This window comes from Pinus tabuliformis, chromosome 2_1 (assembly GCF_031772625.1).
Source record: "Pinus tabuliformis cultivar Carrire ecotype Pingquan chromosome 2_1, CPIR1, whole genome shotgun sequence".
Taxonomy (NCBI): domain Eukaryota; kingdom Viridiplantae; phylum Streptophyta; class Pinopsida; order Pinales; family Pinaceae; genus Pinus; species Pinus tabuliformis.
In genome coordinates, this window is record NC_142299.1 from 665646045 (window position 1) to 665658074 (window position 12030).

Genomic DNA, 12030 nt, shown 5'->3' on the forward strand with positions numbered 1-12030 from the left:
ACCAAGTTCATGCGTTAGAGAATGAAGTGTTTTTGTGAATAAAACAACAAGGATTAGACATCAAACCTCAAATTTTTTTTTTTCACAAGTTATCTACAACCTGAACTTTTTAGCATGTAACTTAGTTGACATGATTATGCCTAAGCTTTTATTGAAGATTGAATACTCAGTTACTAAGGTGTTATTTTCTATGGTAACATTTTATTTGCTTTGTTTATACAGATCATCTAGCCACATAGTGGCATTATTGCGCAACTGAAGGAAACTTGTTCGATTTTCTTTCTTTTATGTGGAAAAATGACATTGACATTGTTGATGTTGAGGTATATGTCGTATACATATTTTATAGTCTAATTTAGTTTATATTCCAGTATTCATTGCTTTTCATGTCTTATACTTTGTATTGTATCTTATTTTGTTTTCAAGAGAGAAACTCAGTATTGACAATAAGAAGTAGGAATTGAAGAAAGAGGAGAACTATAACACTGGAGTGAAAAATGAAAAAAGATAGAGAGAAAAAACCAATCTAGCAATAACCTTAGAGCCAATATCCCACACAAGCCACACACAGAGATTGATGGTCAAGTCTTCAGAGTTGGTGAATTCACTTGCAATTCCTTGGCAACATAATGATAATGTTTTGAAGTGATGAAACAATATTTCATGTGTAAATTGTGGTCCAATGAATATTAAGTTGGAAACTCATATTGTAATACTTAACATTTTCTATAATATAATTTATGTGGCTGAAATTATTTAGAGTTGAACTTTATATTATTTAGTATCATAATTAGCATATTTAACTTTGTGTTTTCATACTAGATGAATATGCACATTGTATGACATTTTTTTTATTTAGTCACAAAATCATACTAATTAATTTATGTTCATTAATAATGAACATAACAAATCAATCTAAAACTATTGAATTAGTATTTTATATGGATTAATGATGAACACAAATAAAATTATACACGACTAAATTAGTTGTTTATAATGATTGTTACTGAAAGTCAATGAAATGAATATAAATTACTAAATCAATCGTTTCTATAATGAATATGAAACTACCAAAAAAAGATAAATGACTTCTACAAATGTTAATTTGTGATTACAAATGACGACTAAATTTTTCATATATATGACCATTAATAGCTAATCTACAATATCTTATAACACGACCAAAATTTAGTCATATTTCTTTGGTCATTAATTGGTTTCAAATGATGACTAAAATTTGCATATATATGACTATTAGTAGCTAATTTATAGCATCTTATAACACGGCCAACATTTTTTTCATATTTCTTTGGTCATTAATTGGTTCTATTGAGTCATCATAGAGTAATATATTTTGTTGTATAGTTGGCCATTAATTGCAGTAATTAACGACTAAATCAATAACTAAATTAATGACCAAATTTATGGCTAAATATACTACTAGATGATAAAATGGAGACAACTAATTAGTGACTAAGCTAAAAATCACTAAAAGTCGGTCCCGTTATAAGATATTGTAAATTAGCTACTATTGGTCACCAATTGAAAATTGACCATTATATGCAAATGTCAAACATTTTTTTAGTAACTACTTAGCTATTTTGTACTAGGGGATGCTTACTCATTTGAGCACACTTAAAATATATATAACGTAAAATTCCCTTTCGAGCTATAAGGTGGCCACAATAAAACCAACATGAAACACTTCATTTAGGTTTTCAAGGATCTTTGCAACAATGATGCTCACATAGATGAGCACACTTTAGCTATGTACAACATAAAATGCCCTTTTAAATTGTGTGGTGGCCATAGTACAACCAACACAAAGCACTTTATTATAAATTAAGAGTGCCCTAGGTAATGCAATCCACACTTTCAATATATATATATATATATATATATATATATATATATATATATATATATATATATATATATATATATATATATATATATATATATATATATATATATATATCCAAAACAAGATGTAGTTACTAATGAATTTCAAGGATATTTGCAATAATGATGCTTGGTTATATGAGCACACTTGAACTATCTACAACATAAAATGCCCCTTTGGACTGCAAGGTGGCCACAATAAAACCAACATAAAATACTTCATTATAAACTAAGAGTGCCCTAGGAAATACAATCCTCTCTTTTAACAATAAAAAATACCATAACCAAATGTAGTTACTAACGAAGTTGAATTTGATTCCATCATAAAAAACATGTAAATGCTGAAAAAAATATGGAATTTTCAATGCAAAACAGGGAGTAAATGTTTTGGCCAAACTGACATCATTGCTCACAAGAAAAGAATTAACATTATCTCATAGTAAAATAGATTGGTTAATATATTTATTCACCGAGTATTATGTTGAAGAGGAGTACCTCCTTAATATTTTCAACCTTCCTACAGTGATTCTAGTATAAGTGGAGTCTTGAACCATTGTCATGTACTTGTCCAAAAAGAAAGCTAGACCAGCAATATTGTTGGTTCCTAGTCAATGAAAGCTATGCTTTCAAAATGCGGAAATAAGGTGTGTATATTATTTGAATGTTAGTAAAGATGTTATATGCCACATTAGCACTACATCAAGATCACTTTAACGTGAAAACATTTAATTCGTGTAAAATAATGGACCAAAATCCCAAATTACCCATATCATTGTATTTTTTTTTTTCTTTATTTCTTGTAAAAGAAACAATGGATATCATTATCTCCACCCATTTAAATAAGTTGATTGTTTCATTTGTATCCCCATGGGAAAACTCAAATACAACTACCAAACTCTAGTACAACCAATTATTCTTGTCCATTATTATCTTGAGAGATTGACTCTCTATATCATGGATCTAACTTTATCTAGAAGGAAAAATAATTTAGCTTTTCCTTATTGCCATAGCTTAACCATGTTAGGCATGGTGCCTAGATCATGTAAAAACTCATGACAATTTATGATCTTAAGGTAAGAAAGGAAACTATGAAATAAATGCATACGCTAGATCATTTCTGGAAATTCAGAAAAGCTACATTGATCAATTAAAAGTCTCAGTTTCTATAAATACTTTCTATTTTGATCATTTCCCTCTTATACACCTATAACTCCAAAAATTATAGTAGTGAATTAGAAAAAATTATGCGTCAAAAATATAAATGATGGGTGTAGTTTTATATCATTTTTGAGAAACCACATTAGAAAGACAAGAGAAAAAAAATAACTATAAGTAAAGCAGGAAATGCTTATATCATATTTATGACAAGTATAAAACAATCATGATCACATTTAACAACTTGGATTAAAATGCAAGCAATGGTTCACGTTTGACTCGCCACTATGTTTTATCTGCATGCTTGTTGACAACCTGCAAGAATATCATATGCTTGATGGTGTAGTACAATAAAGCATCGATAATTCACTGTATTATTGAATAATATGATTTAGTAAGACACTTAATCATGAAAATCAAGGTCTTGCTTCAAATATTTCTAAAAACCACATTGCAATCTCTTGTGAACTTAGCAAAACATAAAGTAAATAAAACTAAATTAGAATCATAATCCATCCCTTGGTATCATTTGGTAAAATTTCTCTCATCTCTCTAACATGATCTCGAATATTTTGTCTATCCTTAGGCCTTTGTCTGGTACTCTCTTTAGGTGTAGCCCTTCTGCTATTCACTTTGACTAGCTCATCTAACTTCTTTGTTTGAGCAAGGCCCATATTTTCACACATTGCACTATAAAAATCTTCGCCCTAGAAACTAGGTTGAATCTTTAAAGAATAATCATGTAGTGAGGTTTTTACAACTCTTTCTCACTGGTATTCATTTGTAAAGGAGTTTTGAATTTTTTTTATTTCTACATCATCTCTAGTCTTTGAATGGCCTACAAACTCACATTTTTTTTGGTTGCAACCAATCAATGGTCTAGTTGAACAAGAATCAAGCTTAGCTGAGACACTATATAGAGAACGTGCACTGCTTAATTATCGGATTCTATGCTCAATTGTCATATTGTCATTTGTGGTCTGATTTAGTGGTGCATGTATGTTAGCTATTACAACATCTAAGAGATGTTCAAACTTCCTTTAAAAAAAATTCCCTCACTCGAGTCTCCTATCTATGGACGGATCAGAGGGGTTTGTCGTGCCAACAAAAGCTCCAAGTGAATAAGAGGAAATTTTTTCACAAATTCCAACTCCTAATGGCATAAGCATATCATCCTAGACAACATGATATTTTCCATTCCTAGAAACAAGCCCTAAAACATCAAATATTTCATCAACTGTAGGTGATGATATTGAGGTTTTTGAATTATCTTCACTAGTTCAATTTCTCAATGAATCTATAACTTAAACATGTTCTTGGACTCTTATACAACAAGTCATATGAGTTATGAATTTTTTTACAAAAATTGTTTTGGGGAATATATCATTGACAGTTTGGAAATAAAGTTATTAAATATATCAGGGAGAATATTATAAATTATCATAAAGTATCAATAAAGAATAACCATTGACATGAAGAATTCTCACAATAATGACCAGATCAGCAACCTAAAAAATTCAACAGAAATGAGAGATATTTCCAACATTGGTTATAATTTTTTATGTTGAAGAAAAAACACTGTTATGTGTTTTATATTTTTTTGAAAAAATGATTTTTGTCTCAACACCAACCATGTCTAATCTAATAAGAAATGAATGCAACTAATACCTTGAATCTTGATACATATGTTGTTTCATAAGTTCATAATTCGAAGCAAGAATATGATACAATAAGAATAACACCCTTGGAGAATATTTATAGTTTAAGGTAAGAGATATAAAGAAACAAAATAGGGGAAAAATTCCCTATTATTCTATCTCAATCACAGACTATCATGGATGAACAATTTTTTTTCCATATTTCAACCCTACTTTATTATCAACCAAACTAAAGAACTCAACATCTTTATTAAGAGCCAAATATATAAATAAAGGCTAGATAACCCAATATCTTTGTTCATTCAGATGATTCTAATGAATATTATCCAATTATTTTAGACAATTAAGGAGAATGGCAAGGCATATGCACCCCCCAACTCTAGGAAGTTGTTTCCTACTCCGATTAGTACTCCTATTGTACGTTTTCCCACTCATTATGTTACTCCCAACAGAGTTTTTTTTTGGTATGCTAAGCAATTATCATAATAATTACTAGGTCCCTTCATGCTGGTTTGTTTAGTCTCAAGGGCATGGACTTGCAAGCTAGCTGCTAGAGAGCCCCATGACATGACATAAGAGAGAGAAACTATTTAAAAAAATAAAGCCTTCATTTGTATAAAGGATAATATGATGAAAATTCATAGCATGGTCATTGTCAACATTACATCAACCTCCAACAAGATTTTAGCAAGTACCACAATTCCTTTCGGAACTCCTAACTCATGATGTTTGATATTCCAACTTTTCATTATAGGAATTACATAGGAGAAGAAGCCCTTGATAAGAGATTATTTCATCTCTGAGAATATAGAACTTCTGTCCCAATCAATGAAAATAATAAGAAAATTTCACATAACAAGAAATATCTTTGAGTGGTTAAAAGAGATACCATTAGAATAGCTAGAATATTGCAGTGAAATAAATCTTCCTTCAGTAGCATAGTCTATCAAGTTTTAGCCTTAGATGCAATGAATCACATAATACTATTAGGGACATCATTGTACATTTAAAAATGGACTATAAGGGCTCTGCTACTAAACAAAGTCTCTTTAATATCATGTTGGAATATATATCACCAAGTATCCAAAAAATAAACTTATTAAAAATATCAGGGTTAAAATTTACTAAAATATTCAATTCATTTCATTTAAAAAAGAGGAGAGAAACCCTCTCCCTCCATCTCTTTTACAAGAAAAGGTAATGGTTAGCAACCCATTTATTCTCCAACCACTTATTTTCTTTTACAAAATGAGCCAAAAAACCAAAATTTTGAGAAAATATCCCGATCCAACCAAAATTTTCAATCACCCCACAATATTTTGACAATAAGTGGAGATATTTTTATACCCCTCAAAATATAGTGAATTTTTTGTTAACAATATTAGGGAGTTGAAAAACTTAGAAATATTTAAAACATCACAAGATATCACAAATATTTGTAACTATCAATTAGAAGCATCATCTAAGAGAAATTACTTGGATATGGACCCTTCATATGAGTTTGTTTGATTTAAAATATATAGAACTACAATATGTTAGTATCCTAGGCAATGAAAAGTGGATAATGCCTACTTAAGGGGAGAGTAGGTCTTTGAGTTTTTAAAAGAAATAACATGAGAAAAACTTGAATATTTTCAGTGAAATATATCTTCCTTTAGCAACGTAGTTGTAGTAGTATTTACCTAAATAGTAATGATTTTCTCAGAATGGATGATTTTCACTAAAGTTTCATTCTACAACTCATAGGGGAGATGTGTATTGACTCATGACTAAGAGTGTGTGTGACACTAACAACACGTCATATTTTTGCATAAAAAAAAAATTATACAATTTAATGCTAACCGTCTATATCCATCTTAAAACACTTGATCTATCAAGCAGTGAAAGAGATCAAAGCCTTCAAGGTGCAAAGAGAAAATGTTTTGTGGGGGGTCATCAAGTTTTTGAATTGTTAAAAAGTCTTGCACCTAAATGGATTTGATCCCTCTCGATGTTTGATACATTTGAGGTTAATATGTGTATGGGATGATAGGGACATTAGGAAACACTCATCTATTTATATTATCATTTGTCCCTATTTCCTTTAAATGTCATAGTTATTTAAAGATTAATTACGATTTGTGGTATTTTTTTCCTTAATCATGATTTTTACCTTGATAAGGAGACATAAGCTACCTTCGAGCGTTTCCAAAGTGGAGTGAACTTGATGAAGAATAATGAAAATTTATTCAATGGGTTGTTTTACATCACTATCAAGGATGAATTTTTTTTTGATGTAGAGGAATTAGAAGATGAATTCCATGTAAAACTTCTACAAATTTGTAAAAGATCTTGTGAAAATTTCCTAACAAAGATGTATGGAGGAATGGTTGAACTTGTTGCAATTACTCCTTTTACTCCACGAGAATGTCATCAAGAAAGTATATATGATATAGATTTGGCTATAAAGGAAATGTCGGGACATAGTTATGATAGTGGTTGTGCCTTATTGATGGATTTGAAACTTGTTATTGCCCAGATAGTAGCAAAGGATTGGTCCCCTATATATTTGAAGTGTGCTTCTATGAAGGTTGATATCCATCGCAAGAACTTAGTTTCTGTTGTTAAGGTAGGATTTCTTTCTATGCAAGCTACAAAGAAGGTGCTTATGAATTTTGACACTTTGGAAGTGTTAGGGGATGATCCAATAGGACTTGGGGATATTTACATTGATTTCTAGGACACAGGTCTTGAGCTTGCAGCTTTTGATGAAACTACATCAATTGATAAAATTGTGTCGTCTCAGATCAAGTATAGAAAATGTCCTAAAAAGAAGAGGAAAAATGGTGATCGATTGCACTCTAAATTTCAAGAATTCCTAGTTATGGTGGGTAAGGTTGCATAGAATAAAAAGAAAAAAGGGATGTAAAATGTATAGATAAGACTCAAAAGAACATTAAGAATTCAAGGAGTTTCCATCACAAATCTATGGAAAAATGAGAACCTGCCAAGTGTCCACTGTTAACCAAGTACCCACAAGAAACTGAATAAGCATCCACCAAACACTAACAAGAACCACTAGGTTCTTATCAAATGTTGACTTGTATACCAGCATGGAGGTTAGTGCACAGCGGGAAATTATGACAAGGGATATGTAAAGGTAGACACTACCACATTTTCACTAATCGATTGCAAGAAGCATATGAGACCCATATAAGTGTCAATAATATCATATAACATAATGCCTAAAACCCTGTTATGGAAAGAAGAGACTGAAAACTTGATGGAATATTTTTTTGTTATCGGAAAAAGCCACTGAAGACTTGGAGGAATACTTTTCTATTACACTATTTGAGGAGAAGGTAGAGGAGGAATGGCATAAATAGATAGAGATATAAGAACTTTTCCTCATCAGTTATAGTTGGGTAATATGTATGGAAGATAGATGATGTAAAAAGTATAGGTAAGACTCGAGACCATACTAAAAATTCAAGGTTTCCCATTAGTTATTTGTTGAGGACTATCAACCTATTAACTGTCAACAAAGTTACTACTAGAAACATAGAAAAGTACCCACCAGTGTCAATGGGAACCACAAAGTGGTCATCAAATGTTGACTTAAAGCCACCAGGTTACTAAAGAACACTCAAAGGATATATTTTAGCGCTTGTGAAGGTACTTCAACATTTTTAGGAAATGAATTTAGAGAATTAGTTATAGAGAATATGAACAATTATGTCATGATGTGGTAACAAGAGCATTTTTTGGATCATTAGGAATGGAATATGGAGGGTTGAATTTACTTTGATATTGTGAGGTTATAAGTTTTATGTATGATAGGCTATATGCATGAGTTTCAAACTGGAAATATGTAATTAACAGTTTTTGTTAAGGTTTGGTGGTATACGTTTCTTGGATATAATATGTTTCAAACTGGAGACGTTCCTTATCTACATGTAGCAAAATGTAAAATGAAATTATAGGATAAAAAATTGTAGGTGGACACACCATCCACACACATTATGAGAAATTCCATAAGGTTTTGATAAAAATGATGGAAAACACAATAAAATATTAGTAATGTGATGTTGGTATTCTAAAGACTGTCTAGAGGTTGAGATACATTGGAAGACATATAATATCCAAAATAGTACTTGTGGAAAATTCTAAAGAGATTTGAATCACTTTGTGCCTAAATACTCTCAAGTTTCATATAAAATAAGTACAATAAATATCACCCGACCATAAGCCATGGAAGAACATGGAAAACAAGTGGTAATAACTGAGTTAAAGACTAAGAAAATAAATATAGTAAAGAGTGAATATCCAAGGACTAGAAGGGACATTATGCCAACCAATGTACAAAGAAGAAGATGGGAAGGCCATGCAACAAAAATAGGTTGCAGAAACTCCAAGCATTGTAGCAAGAGTGGATGAGCTATCGTCACATCTTGAGACTCATTTCTCTATGGTGTCTTGTTTATCTTCCAACACTATGTCAAGTGTTAAGTGTATGAATAGTGGGGTATCAAGACATGAATTTCACTCTTCAGCATGGTTCAGGATTAGGAAAAAAGAAGTAGAGTGAATTTGGGTGATGATACTACATATCCTATGAAAGAAGTGGGTCCCATTTCCTTCTATAGACCAATGATTGAGTTGAAATATCTTTTGTTTAATCTTGTCTTAAAGAAAAATCTCTTTTCGATTTCTTCTATGATAGATTTTTAGTATAGAGTTGAATTTTAAAGAAAATATGTGCTATCATTGATTGTAGTCTAGCAACTCTAAGGACTCTAGCTAGAGGTATGCATGATGGTTTCATTTACAAGGTACTTGTTGATCCTATGTTGCTTCTATATACAAAGAGGAACTAGATTGGCCCTCAAGATGATTATGGAAAGCATGTATGAAGAGATTGCATGAATATAGGTTAAAAACCTATTGTGATGTCAATGATTAATTCCAAAGCTTTCCATTGATGTGAGTGTTGACGTGTAACAAGAAAGCATTGTTGGTTTCTCTCAAGAAGAGGGAATTGACTTTGATAATATTCTCGCTCCAATTAATAGAAGATTTTATTGAAAAGAGGTAGCTAACCTTGTTGACCTTGTTGATTCAATCATTGAACTTTTTTAGATGCATGGGAAAGATACCCATATTTACAATTCTTTCAAATTATTATCTTGGAAGTTGCTTGCATTATGAACTTGGTATTTCAATATCGTTGAGATTTGTACATATTTTGATCTTTATCATTTTGAGAGATTTGACCCACTTGTCTTGGTCATGTATAAATCTTTGCAAGAGTCCTGAATAGTTCATTATGTGGTGTCTAAAGATTAGACTGGAAAAATTGACTTGAGGGATGGTGGATTTAAGGAGGGGTTGCCAATGATATAAGGTTATTTTCCTTCAAATTTTCAAATATGTAACACCCCTCTCTTATGTGCTAACTCATTGCAAACCTATGTTGAGTTAAAGCTAGGTGTGATATTCTCCCTTGTGTTTTAAATGAATGTAAACCTAAGTTGAGGAAATCTAGGTGTGATACCCTCCTTTGTGGGTTAAATTATTCTAAACCTAAGATGAGAAAAAGCTAGGTGATATGTAATATGAAAAGCAAATGTGTTATTAAATAAATTAATAAAATAAATCACTTGGAGGGTGGAGCACCAAGAGAGAGGAGATTGTTGCAAAATCCCATTGAGGAATGGGATAGAGATGAATATTTCATGATAAAGCTTCTAAATGTGATTCTAGATAAGCTTGGATGGATTAGAGATCCATCAGATGGATGGGAGACAAATATCCATCTGACATAAAAGCTTTGCGGGAGATAAAGGCAAGATTTTATGAGGAAATTCCTCATGGGAGAAAAAGACAAGCTTTTCTAAAAAATACCTAGGAAAATGGAAAAAAATCCATAAAAGCAGGACACCACTAATGGAAACTAAATCATGAAATAGGGTATTAAATACCAAGTGCATTGATTAGTTGAGGATAGTTGATCCTTGGAAAGAACTTCGGATTAGGGGGAATCAAAGGTGATTCATGGTTGGGTGGTGGTGCTCCTCTCTCCAAGTGACGGTTTTAGATGGATTCACGTGCGTGGAATATTGTATGTTGGTCTCTTACCCTTCATGTGATTATTTTATTTGATTCAGTATTAGATATGGTGCCCCGTCTTGGTTTATGTGTTAGTATGATGCTATCTATATTTATGTGATGGATTCCATTCTTATGCCTATGAATGAGTAGGATATCAAATGAATCTAATGTAGATCTTCATTACATTAGTGAAGGAACCTTTAATGTTATATAAAGCCTCTAGTTAACATGGAAAATAGTGGTAGATGCTTGCAGATCATTCTAGTATAATGTAAGTAACATGATAGTCTATGATGGTTGGATTATCTATTGCACATATACTAAATGAGGGTAGATTTCATTATGTTTGTTGCTTAGAAGTTATCTTTTTGGAACTGATGATTCTCGAGTAGATGCCTATGCACTGGAACACAAACCGATTCACCGCTACAATATTACTATGCAAGTGGATGACTGATTTAATAGATTTTATATAGTTTATGCTTGAATATTGTAATTAGGCATGAGCTATAGATGCATGCACAACCATTAGGAGATTTGTTCCATATAATCCAATAGACGAGGATTTCGTCACCATGCATCTCACGAGAGGTTTGATGGTTACATGTTATAGCTCCCTCTTCCCTTCCAACTATAGTTGTGTTATACAAATCATTCAATGAAGATGAGATAATGTGTCTGTGGAATAAAATCCTTTCTAAAAGTGATATAGTAATCTGACTAGGGGAAAGGAACATGGAACCTTAACTATGTCTAATGAACTTTTAAAAATTTTAGGGTATTTCGGCTTATTATCTAGATAGGCGATGGAGGTTCGTTACAAATGGTATCAGAGCATAGGCTCAAACACTGAGGCCTATGGACCAATCCACCTTCATAGCATTCTCATTAAAATATTTGCAATTATGAAAACTAGATATTTCATAGAGGTGAAGTTTAAACTTAGAATATGGTCCTTAGTGTTAAAGGAAAATTAGGATTCTTGAGAATGAATATTCACATGGTTATTGAGGGATCAAATTTCATTTAAATATATAATGTTATGACCTTTATAAAATAAGAACTTAATTGTTTAATTTATGGAATAATTATGCATAATAAATTATGCAAATGAGGTCCATTTAAGGATGGATTGAAATAATTTGAGGAAGCGCAGACATTCGTATCCACACCATATAAAATAATATGACCATATAAAGCTGCTTGAAATGTTCCTCATACGAAG